General features: G+C 41.5%; 1 long non-coding RNA gene across 2 annotated transcripts; it reads left to right on the forward strand.

Moving 5' to 3' along the window:
- Positions 1-3,028: 3,028 nt before the first annotated feature.
- LOC147343528 (uncharacterized) lies at positions 3,029-4,350 on the forward strand. Of its 2 annotated transcripts, none has more exons than XR_015156514.1 (2): positions 3,029-3,135; positions 3,942-4,350. It is a non-coding gene; the product is annotated as an uncharacterized LOC147343528 (long non-coding RNA). The 2 variants fall into 2 exon arrangements; XR_015156515.1 differs by having other exon boundaries at positions 3,032-3,135; positions 3,946-4,350.
- The last annotated feature ends 12,897 nt before the right edge of the window (positions 4,351-17,247 follow it).

Below are 17,247 nucleotides of genomic sequence, written 5' to 3' on the forward strand. Positions count from 1 at the left end.
TCAATGATCCTGTTTACTTATACACTGAGTAGCACTTTTTGTGATTTGTATATTAAAGACAAAACACAATAAACTTTAACAAATGGGATTTCAAAATGTTGTTAGTGTTAGTTCATTAGTTCTATTAATTTTTTTTATTCCAATGAAAAACAAAAGCAGTATTCTGTTTCGCTTTTGCTGCATTAGTTTAGGACAAAGTCCTAATTTTCCAATTTTTTCCTTCTAATGTAAGAGCACGGATCTGATTCCCTTTTCCATAACATTTTCTGTGACTGACTTTCTAACAAAGACCTCTGTGACTCTACTGCTCCTGGGGTGAGAAGGGGTTTCAGATAGAACCTTGACTGAAAGAGGAATTATCTTGCTGCCCAAAAGACTGTACTTTTATAGAAAAAAATGTCTTTTTTTCTCTAAAATATTTCCTGTTACTCATTATCAGATACATACCTCACTGGGTAAGAGGGGTTAATAGTCACCTGCTTGCTGTCTTATTATTTCCCATCAATTTAAATATAGGCAGGAAACATAATGATATCCCTAGATTCATAGCTACCATCTCCACCGACAGAGAGGAGGACATGATGAAACACTTCTATGCTGGTTCTCCCCAAACCAGGCATGAGTGCAGAGCTGCTTCAAACACTGCTGCTTCATTCCATTCATTCATCTAAGCTTAATGGAACAAAGTATACATGTAGGTATTGAGCATATTACAGATACACATGCTGTACAAAGAGATTTCAAAACTTACAGATCTGCTTCACTGCCTTCAGATTTGAGGAACTATCTTATTTGAATGATGAAAGTAGTTAACACTTACTAGGTAGCAGGGACCATTCTAAATACTTGTTAACATATTAACTCCTTTAAGCCTCACCATAACCCCACTTTATTATCCCCATTTTCCAGATGAGGAAACTGAAGCTCGTAGAACTGAAGTGATGTTTCTAAGGGAAGTGACAGAAGCAAGATTGTTAAAGCCTGGCATTTGTTTTCAAGAATCCTGAGCTCCTTGAGCGATTCGTGCCAGGGTTGGAGACCAGTGCCTCTGAACAGGAAAAAAAGAGCTGCAGAGAGACCCGGCTATGATCACAGAGTCCACAGCTCTGTCAAAGTCTCTGAGGGCCTCAGAAGCAACAAAGCTGATCTCTAGGGGACCAGGTGGATCTAGGACAGGAACAGAGGCCTCCAGGGTCGGTAACTGGTGGAGCCTCCCCATGTGATCAGCTTTGGGTGAGTCTCCACATACCGAGGAATTTTGAGGACCTTGGAGCAGAAGGCCACCAACAGTTCTTGAGGTGGAATTTGCCACCAGGTGGTCAGAATAAGGCTCAGAGACTTCACTAATTTTGTCTTCAAGTAAGCAACACTGTTTAGCCCACAGGGGTTTGTGGATTCAGACTTATCCTCATTTGAGTAGAATCAACTTTAGAGCCACAAACAATTCACTTTTCCACCACCTGCTTGTAAAAAGTCATCAAAAGTATCAAGTAGAGCAAAAACAATCACAAATAGCTCTTGAGGGCACCTCCCTGGTGGTCCAGTGGCTAAGACTCCAAATCAGGTGCCCGGGTTCAACCCCTGGAACTAGATCAGGGAACTAGATCCCACATGCCGCCGCTGAAGATCCCTAGTGGCAAAACTAAGACCTGGCACAGCCAAACGTAAAAATATTTGGGAAGCAGTGCATGTGTTACACCTTCCCAGCTTTTCCACATCATCATCTTCCTCAAAAGCTAGGCTTTCAAGAATCAACCGGGTTTATTTTTAAATAGAAAACACCATAAGTTAACAACATGAAAAAGCAACAGTATATCTCCTAAGGGTACTAACTCAGTTCAGTCCAGTTCAGTCGCTCAGCTGTGCCCGACTCTTTGTGACCCCACAGACTGCAGCACGCCAGGCCTCCCTGTCCATCACCAACTCCCGGAGCTTGATCAAACTCACGTCCCTCAAGTTGGTGATGCCATCCAACCATCTCATCCTCTGTCGTCCCCTTCTCTTCCCGCCTTCAATCTTCCCCAGCATCAGGGTCTTTTCACATGAGTCAGTTCTTCGCATCAGGTGGCCAAAGTATTGAAGTTTCAGCTTCAGCATTGGTCCTTCCAATGAATATTCAGGACTGATTTCCTTTAGGATGGACTGGTTGGATCTTCTTGCAGTCCAAGGGACTCTCAAGAGTCTTCTCCAACTCCACAGTTCAAAAGCATGAATTCTTTGGCACTCAGCTTTCTTTATAGTCCAACTCTCACATCCATATGTGACAACTAGAAAAACCATAGCTTTCACTAGATGGGCCTTTGTTGGCAAAGTAATGTCTCTGCTTTTTAATATGCTTTCTATGTTGGTCATAACTTTTCTTCCAGGTACTAACTACCACAATGATATCTATTTTTACATATTATCTTTCACTTGCATAATTTCATGCATTTGCAGTCATGCCTTGTTGACTGTTCCATTTTTTTCCTGAGCCCATGAATACTAATGCAGCAGATTATCTTCTAAACTAGAGAATAACAGAAATGATACTATTCAAATGCTCATCAATTATTCGACTGATGCTCCCTCCACTCTTATTTATTTATTTTACTGCCACATGTCTTTTTTTTTTTTTTCCTGAAATGCCTTGAGTTTTCCAAATAACCTGGGCTTTTTCAGATAGTTCAGACTTATTCTGGCTAAATAATAAAAGCAGCAAATTCCCCTTTCATGTTGTCACGGTTGTTCCTCCTCTGCTAGGAATTTGATGGAAAGAGTACAGAGCGAATAAGGCCTCAGTTCTAATCCTCTCCTCACCTACTTTTAGGAGTTTGTGTGCAGATTTACAAACCTTGTAAATTAATAGTTGGCATCAAAATGTGACTGCAAGTGGTGATCCTATGTACCTTACAAAATTGTCAGAATATTATGAAAATCTGATCAAAAACTTTTCAAAACATTTATACAGAACATAGATGTAAACTTTTGCATAGCTAAAATTATGTATCTTTAATGTAATTGCTTTGGCTTTTCCCACCTATCATTTCTAAATAGCTCAACTGAATTTAAGAAATAACTGATATATGCAGCGACCTGTCAAGTGTGGGTACCATTGTCTGGAAGATGTTGAATCAGCTGCAGACCATCCTGAGATAGGTAACATCATCATTCATGGCATAGCACCAGTAGGTAGAGGGAATGCTTTAAATCCAAGTAGATGGACTACTTTCTATCTACTCAATTTTAGAAAAAGGTATTGAACTGTCATTAAGAAAAAATTGATAGCTATTGTATAAATTTCACAGATGTTTACTCCATTATCTTTTTTGTTATTTATGCAGAACTCATGTTTCACTTATGAAACAGCACTAAGTTGACCACAGAGCAACAGGAGTTACTAAGAGCAAGCTTTTGTGATCCTGTTTTTTTCTTTTTCTTGTTTTAGAGAAGTTATCACTGTCTTCTGTTGTTAGTTTTTGTGAACCTGACTGCTTCTAGAATGGCCTCTTCTTAATCAAAATTAAGGACATAAACATTGAACATAAAAGCAAATTAAGCGGATGTCTTATCTTAAAATTACTTGATGGAATCATCTAGAATTTATCTTATCTCTAAAGGAATGAATTTGTTTAGTGGAGGGGCGGGAGGTTCTTTGATTGTTTTATTAGAAAATTTATCACAAACTTATACGTGAGTGATATTTGGCTCAAGTGAAATCAGAGGGTTGCACATCAATCATAGTTCAATAAAAACTTAAAAAAAAATTCCTTTAATGAAATCAGAGGGGGAAAGTGACCTTAGAGACAGTGGTAGTTAACAATAAAAGGCCACAAATTACTTGACATTCCTGACATTGAAAAGCGCTTGGGATTGCTCTGATGAATAGAGTATGGTAGACAAAATACTGTGGTTTCCTACCTACATCATGAAAGGTTATGCTTTCTGTCTCTTTCTTTCTGGAGGAAGTCAGACATCAAGGAAGAGGTCCTGCTACCCTGAGACAACACACACTGGAGAAGCAACACCCAGCCATAGCCAGTCTCCAGCGCAGCCCCGTGAGTGACCCTCTGGGGCGCCTTGGCCAGCTAGCCCCACCTGACATCTGGACTGCAACTGCATCCGAGTCCCAGGTGAGACCTGCCCAGCCAGCCGAGCCCTTCCCAGGACCCTGACACGTAACCATGAGCAAAGGAAAATGAAATGCCCCTAAGCTTGGGGATCATTTTTCACACAATAATATTTGCTGGAGTAGTAGTCCTAAAGTTAATTTATGTGACTCTTAAGTAGACGGTAAGGCTAATATACAATATTCAAGCTACAAAAATTCCTGCTCTTGGTTTCATCATTCATTAAACTTGTGATCTAGCCAAAGTGTCATTTAATGCCTTGGTTCCTTTGTCTATAAAATGTCCATCTCTTTAGAGTTACTCTAAAGTTTAAGTGAGAATCCATGTAGAAATCCTTATAGAAGGGGGCATGAGAAGCATTATCCTCCTATTAGACATAACCGATAAGTGGAAATTATAATGCAAATATCTTATAATAGAGATGTGATGTTAGTTTTTCTTACAGATCAAATTTTCAGAGAGATATTTAAGCTATTGCCTATTTTCTGTAATGATATTTATTGTTGGATTGAGGGAGTGAAAGAATACAAATTCAATCAAAGTACATGAAAGCATGTGCCTACTTAGAGTTTCATTTTCTTCTCTCTTCTTATTGTGATATTACTCTGCATGATGTATTATGGGTTTTAGGAGTGATTTGTATTCATCATAAAAATTCCCTTCAGTATTATTAGAGCCCATTGTGGGATGCTTAGAACTGTCTGAAAGTCATTCGTCATTCAGAATGTATGATGAAACCACGGTTAGGCAGCTCCCAGCCACTGTCACATTTACACTTCTGGAAAACAACATAGTGAAACAACATTTGGGAAGGAAGTGACCTTGATGCTTTCATGTCATGCTATTGTGATAAATATCACCAACGCTAGAACTTTTTAACATCAATCCTATCGAGAATCAACTGCTACGACATCTGAAGAGCTACATCCCCACACTTTATTTCTGACTATTTCCCTTGGAATGTAAATGAGCTGTTTCTCGCAAGCATGGTCCTTGATGTGACATTGGAGTGTACTTTCGTTTGCTGAGGTCTTTCAAGAGACAAAAAGCTGCAATCTTCAGACTGGGTTTCTGGGAATTATATATGTAAAGAGAGAGCCAGACTTCCGTTTCTGTATAAGGAGGAGACTTGCTGAGTGAAGAAACTGAGTTGCCCCCTGGAATGAGCCTCATGGGTCTGAACGGCTGCTTCAAAAGGGTGTCCAACACATAGTGAGGCCAAACAGACCCAAACATGAGAGCTTGGAGGAGAAAAAGTTTTGCAGCAGGGCTGAGCAGGGAGAATTTTAGCAAGGAGCCTGCGTCCACCCTTCCACTCCTCACCCCAAAACCCTGAACTCCCCAAGGGGCTTTAGCAAAGCATTTTTAAAGGCCAGGTAAAGGAAGGGTGTTCTCATTCACAGTACTTTGGCTGATTTTGAAGTCACAGGGCAGTTAACATTATCAATCCTTAGGCACCAGAAGGTCTAGGGGCTACCTACTCATGACCATCAGGTAGATAATGTCTTCCATTTGATGGTGGTTTTAGCAACTGAAAAACTCAGCAAATACACATGAGATACTATTATCTTCAGAGAAGAACTACAGCAGAGGATACGGGGCTAGGGTCTGTCCCAGGAAGTCCTGCTGGTCACAAGGGAAGTTGGGCTTCTCTGTCCTTACAGGTATTTACCATTTCCTAAGTCATAGATCAGAGAAGGCGATGGCACCCCACTCCAGTACTCTTGCCTGGAAAATCCCATGGATGGAGGAGCCTGGTAGGCTGCACTCCATGGGGTCGCAAAGAGTTGGACATGACTGGGCAACTTCACTTTCACTTTTCACTTTCATGCATTGGAGAAGGAAATGGCAACCCACTCCAGTGTTCTTGCCTGGAGAATCCCAGGGATGGGGGAGTCTGGTGGGCTGCTGTCTATGGGGTCGCACAGAGTCGGACATGACTGAAGCATCTTAGCAGCAGCAGCAGCATAGTCATAGATTACACAGGATAAAGAGGAGATACCGGTTTCTCATAATCCTGGTGGTGATGCTGTCTTACATTTGTGTGAGTGGGGAATCATGCAGTTTATCTATACTGCTTGTGTGCCTGCCACCTTTTTCCTGAAAGTGATAGAGGAAAAAAAAAGCCAAAATCAACCTTTGTCTAGAATTTTTAAGACAGTGCCAACTCTCATTTTGGAAGAGTAGAAATTATTTTATTAACTGTTATTGTTTTCCAGTACCAAAACTAGTTCTTCAATGCAAAGTACAAAGTGTGAAACTTTCTTGTAAAAAAAATCCTCCATGATTCTGAGGAAGAAGAAAAGCGAAATTACAGGAATTCAGAGGCCCCCTAATTTGGAGGCTTGTTATTTATCCCAGGCTTATTTCTCCTCCTTCTCTCTTGCTGGCCCTTCCCCCACTGTAACCAGTCTCTCATTGCCAAACACACTCTGAGACTTAACACAAATTACTACCACTGCTAGGAATGCACTTTCCTGAGGTTCCAACAGTTGAGAAAGCCCTAACTTCTCTAAGTACTCCATTGAACTCTAATTTCCAAAATTTCCGAAATGTTCTCCAGCCAGAATTCTATGTCCCTCAGACATACCTCCAGGGGAATCTGTTTATACTTCTTATCAGTTGTTTCTTGTCAACTGTATTTTATCATTCATCATATTCTGTGTTTGAAATTAAAGATGCTTAATATGTTGGTTGCCAAGAATTGTAAAAGGTCTGAGATTTTGTCTCAATACAATCTAACAAGTGTGCCTTAGCAGTTTCATGACTTGCTGGAAGACATGAAACTCCTGGGTCAGAAACAAAGGACTTCATTACCCACAGATAGAGCAGTAGCCAGAGTATCTGTATGTGCACCATTTCTCTGAACCCTGAATCCCACCAGGTGCCTTGAAGAAGGTAGGTGTTGCCTGCGAAGGCAGTAGGTTGCATAATGGAAAGGAAACCACGTCGTTTATAATGAGCAGTTAGTCCACCTGACGTTTGCCCAGAAGAACACATTATTTTTATTATAGTGGATGGTACACAGATATGCCCTTGCTGCAGAGACAGCTCTCTCTGCTGTCTTCCAATTCCGTTCACTGTGCAAACCTCCCAGGAAAGGCAGCCAGCACCTCAGCTCTCCAGACACCAAGAAATGTGGCTGATTCATGGAATAGTCTCTCAATGTAAGTTTCCTCCATTTTGCTCATAAGTCTTTCTGTCTGTTCATTATGGCCTTATAACCTAGGAATAATGTCTTATTCATATTTTTAATAGAATAAACATTGTTTCTTAAAGAAAGTTCATCCAGCCTTCTGAGTAAATGGAGTTATAGAGCAAGGCTGTTAAGAATCTTCTCTGTCTACACCCTAGATTTTAAAAGAATCTACCTTGCTGATAGCAGAATGGAAACCAGTGAGTATGTATTTCAATGTTGAGCATACAGCCTCCCTATTATACTTAGATTTTCTCTTTGGAGACGATTTACTCTTAGGGCTTCCAAATTCTATTTCATCCAATCCTTGCCACAAGCAAAGTGCCTCCTACTTTCTTATTCCCAGCTTCATCAAGACCAGAGCCCAGGCAAAGAAGGTTCATTTCACCAGGGTGTAAATACTGATGACAGCTTTAGTGTTACCTATCTAAGACTGACAGTAAGCTAAACAAGAAGGAAATATAAGTTGGGTAAATGTGAGCAGTTGCTAGCTACCCTAATTAATAGAAATGTTGACTGTTGTTCCTGAAATCGTACATTCACACTACACTGATGAACATCTGCCCTTCCTATGTGTAGGAGTAAGCTTGGGCAATGAGTCCCAACGATACAGGGACATTAGTTAATATTGAAATAGTCAAGAGCAAAAATACAGCACTGTGGCTATCACATAAGCCTTAGCTTTTCCATTTGAAAGCAGGTATAAAGTAACACCAAATAGTTTTGAATCACAGACAAGAAAAAAATACTTGTTCCTGCCAAGACAAACATTTGGTATAATCTTTTTCTAAGGAAAACTTTCTGCATAGCCACAAACATTTTTTTTTTTAATGAACATTGAAAGTGCCAAGAGAGTTTGAAAGGAAGCATAATTATTACTTAGAGACCAAAAAGGAAGATGATTATCTTTTAACAGGAGAAATATGCCTGAGTATGAGAGGTAACTAGGTAGATTTTATTTTATTTTTTAAAAATCAAAGAATGCCTAGGGCATATACTACATTATATTTAATATAAAATTTGCATGGAAGTTGCCAGAATTCCCAGAAATGCTTTCAGTAGCATGTCATTTTGCAGCTTTATATGTATAGAGACGATTATGACAATTATTGGCCAATTTTAGTCATTCATATTCACCGCAAAATATCAAACCCTGCAGTTTCCACGCCCAACTTCACTCAACATTCAGATCATTTCAAAGTTACCACCTTGGGGTGGACCTGTGATCCCCAACCTAAACCTGCAACTAGACACTACCAGTCAGTCTGAGGGATCTCACCGCTATGATGGTTTACTGATGACTCCTCCCTCCGCAGCCTGCCCACATCCCTCCCCGACCACACACTCTGTGAGCTTCACTGGGGTTGATCCATGCCGGTTCCTTCATAGCTCCATCTCCTGGGCATAGGAGATGCCCAGAAAGATAAAGATAAAGAAATAACCAAAGGACGAATGGGTCCCTCGTTTTACTCTTTAGGGCTCCGCTTTCAGACCTCTTTCCGTCCATAGGATTCTTGGTAGCTGTCAACTCTTCTCAGCAGTGTGCTGGCAGAGGGCGTCTTCTCTAAACCCATAGACCACAGGCGACATCTTGGTCTGGCGAAAGGGGAAGAAGGCCCTTTCACACGTGCAGTCACAGTGACTGGAGTTTTCTCTTTCTCGTGATTTTCCTTCTCTTCACTTGTTCCTTGTTTTCACTGTTTCCTGAGTGTAGAGCGCCTCACTCCTGGCTGCCCTTGGACACCTTGGCAGTTCACCCAGTTCACAAACCGCCTTCCTGTCGGCCTTGCCTCCTGCTGCCACCACTCAGGCCCCAGCAACTCGTGTGTGGTGTTTGCTCCCAGACACACTCCACACGTGCACTCACGTGGTGTGTCTGTAACATGTCTTGTACATATTGTGATCTGATAAGTACGTAGAAAAGAGGGATAAGGGCCTGGAGAGAATGCAGGACTATGGGTTCTCACTTTTCAAAAGCAAATATTAATTTTATAAGGGCAATTTCAGAAAATAAATCAAATTTTTCTATTCAGTGTTTGGGTTAGCTCCCATAAAATTTGAGCTCTATCAAATCTCAGATTATTTGAGCCACATCAAGTTTTGGATTGGTCAGTCTTTCTGGACCTGGGCAGAATTCTAGTCAGGAAAAATATCTATGCATCCCTCTCATGGTGCACTCCAGAGAATGCATGTATTTTGTTTGCTTCTGGTATTATTTCTAGCACAGATTGTACTCCCATCCTTCTGTCTCCCTCCACTCTTGCTAAGTTCCTGCTCCTTTCACATTTTCTGCAGAAGTGGATTTCCTGAAGGAAAAATCAGGCGGCAAGCAACGTGCTGTTAGCACAGGAATTGACCTAGGATGGAGCCACGCATTTTGCAACTGGATCTGGAATCCATCTCCGTGTAGATCACGGTCTACTTCCCTCTGTGTCCCCAGGGTTTTCCTGACTCATCTTGCAGATCAAACTGGTTCCTGGGAGCCTGAGGTGTATTGTGAAGGACAGAGAAGGATGTGTTTAGGAGAGGTGTCAGCCCCACATACAGAAAAAGTTACTTAGCATTGGCAAGTTTTCTTCACTGCTTGGCAAGCTTTCCTCCTTTTCCTTATTTATCTATGCTGTTTTTTTCCCCAGGTATGTTTCTAATGCTCAGAGAAGTTACCAGTGGTTTCCCGCCCTGTTTTCTCATCAGTTTTCTCATTTCTTTCTCATTCGTTTCATCTCCCGTTTCTGTTCTCTAAACATAAAGCAGTAAGATGACTGTCTGGTCTCTTCTTGGCTCTCATAAAGCCTCATTAATTTGAAGAGACTGCTACGTTGCAAATAGGGAGGCCTCTTGAGAATGATTGTTGGGTGGGCAAACAGTGGTGTGTGCTGCAGGAAATTGACGAATTGGAGCCTGAGGATATTGTTATAGACCAAGGGAATGCCAAGAGGAAGGCAAGCCAGGAATTCTCATCTGAGAAGGCTGCATTTGTGTTGAAATACCAGTAATCAACTAAATAGGCCTCAAGACTATTTATATTTGTGGAAATTCTGTAAATAAAGCAAAAAGTATATTCAATATGGTGCTGAAAATAATTCAGAAGTTGTCATTTCTGACAAAAAAAAAAAGAACAAATCTAGCAACCAGCAGTCCTTATCTAGGAAAACTCCAGATCCACTATAGCAGGTCAGAAACATTTGCTGTCTTTAGTTTTCTGTTCTGTGAAGAATTTGAAGGGCCCAGTTTAAACCACAACACCCTGTCTCAAGGCTTTATATCACCATGATATCCCAATATTATACAAAGATACGGTATATAATTCCTTACACAAAGAACTCAAATTTAACACCCAGCCATCCCTTTCTGCCTGGTCCTTATAAATAATCATCAAGTTTCCTGTTAAATCTTACCTCCGTAAGTAGGTTCTTTATCTCACAAAGTTTAGAGGGATGTATCCTTGCCTCAAAAATATGGATAGCATTTTACACTTTAAAAAAATTTTTGTTATTTGAACTAGATTTGAACATTTTACATTTTAACGGTGATTCAAATTCTCTCAGTGTGGTAAAAAGATAAAGGTGGTTTACCAGGAAACACAGGAAACCTTTATGTTTAAAAAATAATAAGCTATTATGAAACAAATACTGAACTCAACTTCACCAGATGACTCTGAAAGATTCATGAGTACTTAAGACTTCATCCAGTAATTTACAACACAAAAAAACAAAACATGAAGACATGCATTTTCTGCAGATATTATCCAGTCATTATCTCAAATCTCTCTCCATGTGGCAGTAAGACCCTGGTCTTTCTGAGACATGATCGACTGCCTGATAGTAAGAAAAAACAGAAGGGATCAAGTGTCATGAAGCAAACCTTCCAATAACTCAAGTGTGGAATGAAATCGGGTAGGACATCACACTGACTTTCTCAATTTATGTCTCTTTTAAAAACAAAAATTGACATTTGCATGGTAGTCTTTCAGCAAATTTGGCAGAAAAAAATCCAACTTAGTTATTTCAGAAGAATTCTACCTCTCTTAAAAAAAAGTTTTTAGAGACCCATCAATGATAAGAAATATCTTTCAAGGCCTCCCTCAAACACTGTCACATTTACCGGGTGACACTTTCTTCTACTTCTCATAACTTATCTGACACACTAGCGTATCAGCAATATACTACAGGGAAGATAATTGGAATCAAGAAAGCTAATCCACCTTTCTGCTTCAGCTGTCAGAGAGGGAAAAAAAATGAAGTCACAGCAAATACTTTTAAAAGCACAACAGTGGAATGTCAATTCCCTGACTCAGCAGCCCAAACAAAAATGGCAAATCTATTCACAAAGCTGTAAGAACCTGCCACAGCTGGTGTTCAGTGGCATAATATGCTTTTATAGCTAACTTGAATGGAAGTCGTAGGAAAGAGCGATGTGACAGACCCCTCGCCCCAACCTCCAAGGAAGGCTGCAAGGCACTGCACGCCCGTCTGGCGTCCAATAAATCCAGCCAAGTTAAAGCATAAATCTAGGATCCGGTCTAATCGAGCAAAAGTTTCAGGAAAGTGATTTCAAGTGTAAGAAAGGACAGTGACTTCCAAATAAATCTAGTTGAAAGCTGTGTTGCTTGGCCACAGAGCTAATCAGGGAGCCACGTGGGTGCAGTCCAGGTCTTAACTCCATAATATTCACACACCCTCGTCCTCCTGGTGTGGCACACAGATCCCTAAGCATCACACAGAAGCAAGCGTGCTGGTTACAGAAACCTCTCTGAGTGGAAGACAAAAAAAAAAACCTTGACGATGAATATATTGTTCCTGTTTATATCATATCAAAAAAGTGAATCTTTGAAGGTATAATTATTTTTCTAAGGACAGTTCTCACAAGAAGTTTTCTCTTCCTCCTTCTGTCTGTCTCTTTCTGGATATTGAGTCTCTGACTTAGGCACATCTTCCCACCTTACCACGATGCATGACATGCTGTCCCAAAAGCTGAAGAGTATTTTCTTATGGGGAGGAGAATATCCAGATATCCACCAGCTAGCAGTCACTTCTTGAAAGGCAGCGGAAAGCCACAGTGGCTATCAGCTGCTGGGCACTTTCGGTTAGTCCCACCCACTGTAACTGCCTCTGACCTGGCTGAGTAAGTGGGTGGATGTAGCTAGATGCTAAAATTGGCTCATCAAAGTCCAGAAGTTGAAATTTTTTTTAATGTTCGAGTATCTTTATTTTGTTTTCTACTTTGACTCTGAAGCACTTAAAGGGAAAGAATCTAGGAAAAAAGATTTTTAAATGAAATTTTGAAGTTGAACATTTTGAAGACTGGGTTCAGGATCCTGCCTGCTGTCAAGATGACACCCTGTTATCACACATGTGCAAAACACCCAAACACAGATTATTGCAGACTCATTCACAACCTGCCATGTCTTACTATTTAACTGTCATGTACCGATATCAACAAAGACCAGTTTTTGCTACAAACAAATGTTTTTACTGTGCAAGTTTTAGTGTAATTAATTTTTTCCTCTAACCTCAGGCTTAAGAGAACAAGGTCTTTGTGCCTATAGAGACAGCTAAGAAGCCTGCCCTCCCTTGCCCTTTACACGTTAAACCACCCTCATCAGCCACCTTAGCTATGGAATATCCTTTATGTTTGCAAAATTCTCTTATGATCAATTCTAAAGTTGTTCCATGGAAGAGTTTTATTGCTTCCTACCTTCTTTCATTTATATGAAGATATCTATTGATTTCCTACTAACATTAAAGCATTACACTTGAAACTGGGGAGAAAACTTAAGACAGAAATAGTTCTCCATCTTATCATCCAGGAGGGACGATTATAGGCAATAATAATTTAGGGTGATTATTTGTGTTTAATGTGATTGTTCAGGAACCCTTAGGAAGGACACTTAACTGGACTACAGTAGTGAGGGAAAGCTATGCTGCTGTTGCTAAGTTGCTTCAGTCGTGTCAGACTCTGTGCAGCCCCATAGACGGCAGCTCACCAGGCTCCCAGTCCCTGGGATTCTCCAGGCAAGAACACTGGAGTGGGTTGCCATTTCCTTCTCCAATGCATGAAAGTGAAAAGTGAAAGTGAAGTCGCTCAGTCGTGTCCAACTCTTAGCCACCCCATGGACTGCAGCCTACCAGGCTCCTCCACCCATGGGATTTTCCAAACAAGAGTACTGGAGTGGGTTGCCATTGCCTTCTCCTGAGGGAAAGCTATGACAAACCTACAAACCTAGACAGCATATTAAAAAGCAAAAACATCACTTTGCCGACAAAGGTCCATATAGTCAAAGCTGTGGTTTTTCCAGTAGTCGTGTACGCATCTGAGAGTTGGACCATAAAGAAGGCTGAGCGCCAAAGAATTGATGCTTTCAAACTGTGTGCTGGTGAAGACTCTTGAGAGTCCCTTGGACAGCAAGGAAATCAAACCAGTCAATCCTAAAGGAAATCAGTCCTGAATATTCAGTGGAAGGACTGATGCTGAAGCTCCAGTAATTTGACTACCTAATGTGAAGAGCCGACTCATTGGAAAAGATGCTGATGCTGGGAAAGACTGAGGACAGGAGGAGAAGGAGATGATGGTTTAGATGAGGATTAGATGGTTAGGTAGCATCACCGAGCCAATGGACATGAGTTTGAGCAAACTCTGGGAGATAGTGATGGACAGGGTAGCCTGGCATGCTGCAGTCCATGGGGTCACAGAGTCAGACAGGACTTAGCAACTGAACAACAGCAGTGAGGGAAAGCACTCTGTTAGAAGTGACGGCCTTTACTGTAGGAGGAGGGGAGGCAGAGGAGTGATCCTGGTGAAGAAGGTCTGGCTGGAGACAGAATGTGGGGAGTGGAGACTTGTGAAACCTGGGCTTGGTGGTATGAGCAGGGACCATGGTACAGATTAGCTAGCCCTCTATCCTAGCACTGAAGTAATCACTTGAGATTTACACATGCCATCACATTTGGGTTTGTGAAAATTTGCTCTGGAGTTTGGAGACTGGATTAGAGAAGAGCCTTGAATCCAGTTTAGAATATCAATCAGTTCAGTGCCTGTTAGAATAATCTCCATGGAAGAAAGTGATGGCCAAGCTAAGGAACTGCTGCTGCGAATGGAGAGAAACATACAGATTTGAAATATTTAAGAAGGAAATGTGATTGGCTCTGTGTGATGACAGACAAGTGTCGAGGTCTTGAGCAACTGGGTGGATGGGGTTGTCAGCCCTTGAGACAGGAAACATGGTAGGAGGGACATGTTCGGTGGGAAAAGTGAGTTCCGTTTGTACCGGACGAGTCTGAGATGACTGCGGGGCATCCCAGTGGAGCTTTCCAGGAGGCACGTCAGAGCTTCCTGCTATGTTAGCAGAATACAATTTGTAATCACTGTGACACACCAATTCCAGGTCGTGTTGTGGAATTCTTTGATTGCTGGCTTTCTTCTCCATTCGACAGTAAGCTCTCAGAGGGCAGAATCTTGATCTGTTCTGACTCACCATCGCATGCCACTGACCTAGCACAGTGCCTGGTAGATGGTCGGAGCTCAAGACATGTTCCATTCATCCTGTTCCCTGTGGGAATAAAATGCTGCCATTCGTATGCAATAAGTGACAAAACATTTAGCAAGTTCAACGTTCATTTTCTCCAGTTGTTAGCTTCCTTTTGGATTTTAACTCTGATGGTATGTGGCTAAGAAATCAACTATTGCATTCAGATGTCTTCTTAAGTTTGCATTTGCAGAATCTTTCAACTTACATGACAGTTGCTTATCTATTGCTGTGTAAGAAATCCACGCAAAACTTAGCTGTTTAAAAACAGAAGTTAAACTTTTTCTGTAAAGGGTCATATAATAAATAATTTAGAAATCTCTGTTGCAATCACCCCACTCTGCCCTTGTAGTACAAAAGCAGCTATCGACAGCACACAAGTAGGGGAATGCATTTGTGCCCACATAAACTCTGTTGATGGACACTGACATCCCAACATTATAGAATTTTCTTGTGTCGAAAAACATTATTGTCATTTTAAGTTTCTTCCACCACTTAATAATGTAACATCCCTTCTTAGCTCACAGACCGTACAAAAACAGACAGTGGGCTAGATTTGGCCCAAGGGCCAACAGCAACATTTATATTATCTTTATCTGGGTAAGTGGAACCGTAGTCAGGAGCCAGGCTACAAGAGTAAGGAGCTTTAGTTGGGGTCTTAAGAATTGCAGTTCTGGAGACACAAACTCAGGAAAAACCGAGAGAGGCTTCCAGGGAAGGGAAGAGTCAGGGGCTTATAAAGACAAAAGCCACAATGTTGTTAAAGATGCCTGGCAAAAATCATGATTGACATGTCAGGAAGTACTTGTCCTTAGGGAATCAGCAGGCACTTTAGGGTAGGGGTCCGCTAAGTATCTTGAGTTCCTGGCAGATGTTCTAGATGCCTTCGTTAGGATAGTAAATGGTCAGAAGGCCAGATTCCCTCCAGGCTGAGAGGCATGAGTCATAGTCTCTCAGTGAGCTCCCAGCTCCATTCCAGAGAGCTCTCTAAGCAGTACTGACTCCTCTTCGATTTTTCCACTTGCAGAAGGAAAGAATTAAGACAGACCTCAGTGGGGTGATTCTCCTGCCCCTCTCAGTGTTGAGGAAAGCTGCTTGGTAGCACTTGGCTTTGGCTGTGCTGGCGTGGAGGATCTTAGCCTTATTCAGACACCTGGCACCTTGGTGGGAATGCCTGGGGAGAGCTGGGCTCAGCTGGGATCGCGACTACAATCACTGAACTGGCTTCCAGAGAGCTTCAAGATGAGCCATATGCATCCTGGCGGAGGGTAAGCCATGTTCCGTATGTAAAGCGAGTCAGGCTTTGAGAGGATGGATGACGCTTATCAGCAGGAACAGAGTTACATGGTGTCCACTTCTTAGTTTCCTAAGAAAGCGCTTATGCTAATACACACTGTTGGGTTTTGTACAACTGTTTACTTTTCATCTGATCCTCTGCTATTTTTCTCCATCCTTCAATTGCCTTTCCTTTTCAGTTCAAAACAAGCCTGCAGAGTCAATGCTGAAGCATAATCCTGTATTAATTTATGGGCTGTGGTGTGGCTCACCAGAAATGAAACGCTCTGGTCCCATGAAATCCTAATCACTCTCCCAGCCAGCAGGTGCCAGAGTTAAAGCATTTCCAGGGAAGTGAACAAGAACGTTTAATAAGACCAGGGCTGGGGACTGGTTGCATTTTAGTCAGGGAGAGGGAAGTGCTGAACCGCTGATCAAAGCTTAGCCGGGGGAGGCAACTCTGTTGGGCTTCAACTCAGTGGTAAAGGCAGTCACTTCAAATCCATGGTCAGTTCAATTCAATTTATGAGAGACTTACCCTGTTATTTCTGTATTGCATACCAAGCAGAGAGGATCTGAGCAGGCTTATGAAAAATCTCCCAGGTAAAAGAGAGAATATAAAAACTGTGCCCTGTGTGAGTACTTTCAACTACCCCTGACCCTTTGAGCCCTTCTCCCAAAGTAGATCAGAATCTCAGAAGAGGAGAAGGGCCTCTGGGGAGGCCTGTGTGTCTGGGGTGGATGGCTCCCATCCCAGCCCTGCAGAAGAGTTCTCTCTGATGCCAGAAGAGTGTGGGAAAGCCCTTCCTATTAACTGCTGACCGGGAGTAGCTCAAGCAAAAGCAGGTTTTAGGAAAACTCAACTTGGATGTGCTGGGATTAATGAACTTCCTGAATATACAAATGGCTGTGGAAGGGTTTTCTAAAATCTAAGAACAGTGCACAGAAGGACATCTTGAAATTCATTGCAAAGCCAAGATAAGGTATAATATGCCTTAAAGATGAATATAATTTAGTTTAGTTTTGATTGTCAGTTATCCCAAGGCAAAACAACTTCTCAAAGCTGGTAAAAATTTTACATGTCTCCTAATAGCAGTGTAATAGAGTGTAAACCAAAAATAATAATCAAAAATTTGCTGATGTAG

This window comes from Bos grunniens, chromosome 27, assembly GCF_055505025.1.
Source record: "Bos grunniens cultivar Pamir isolate PY7600 chromosome 27, Bosgru_T2T1.0, whole genome shotgun sequence".
NCBI lineage: Eukaryota > Metazoa > Chordata > Mammalia > Artiodactyla > Bovidae > Bos > Bos grunniens.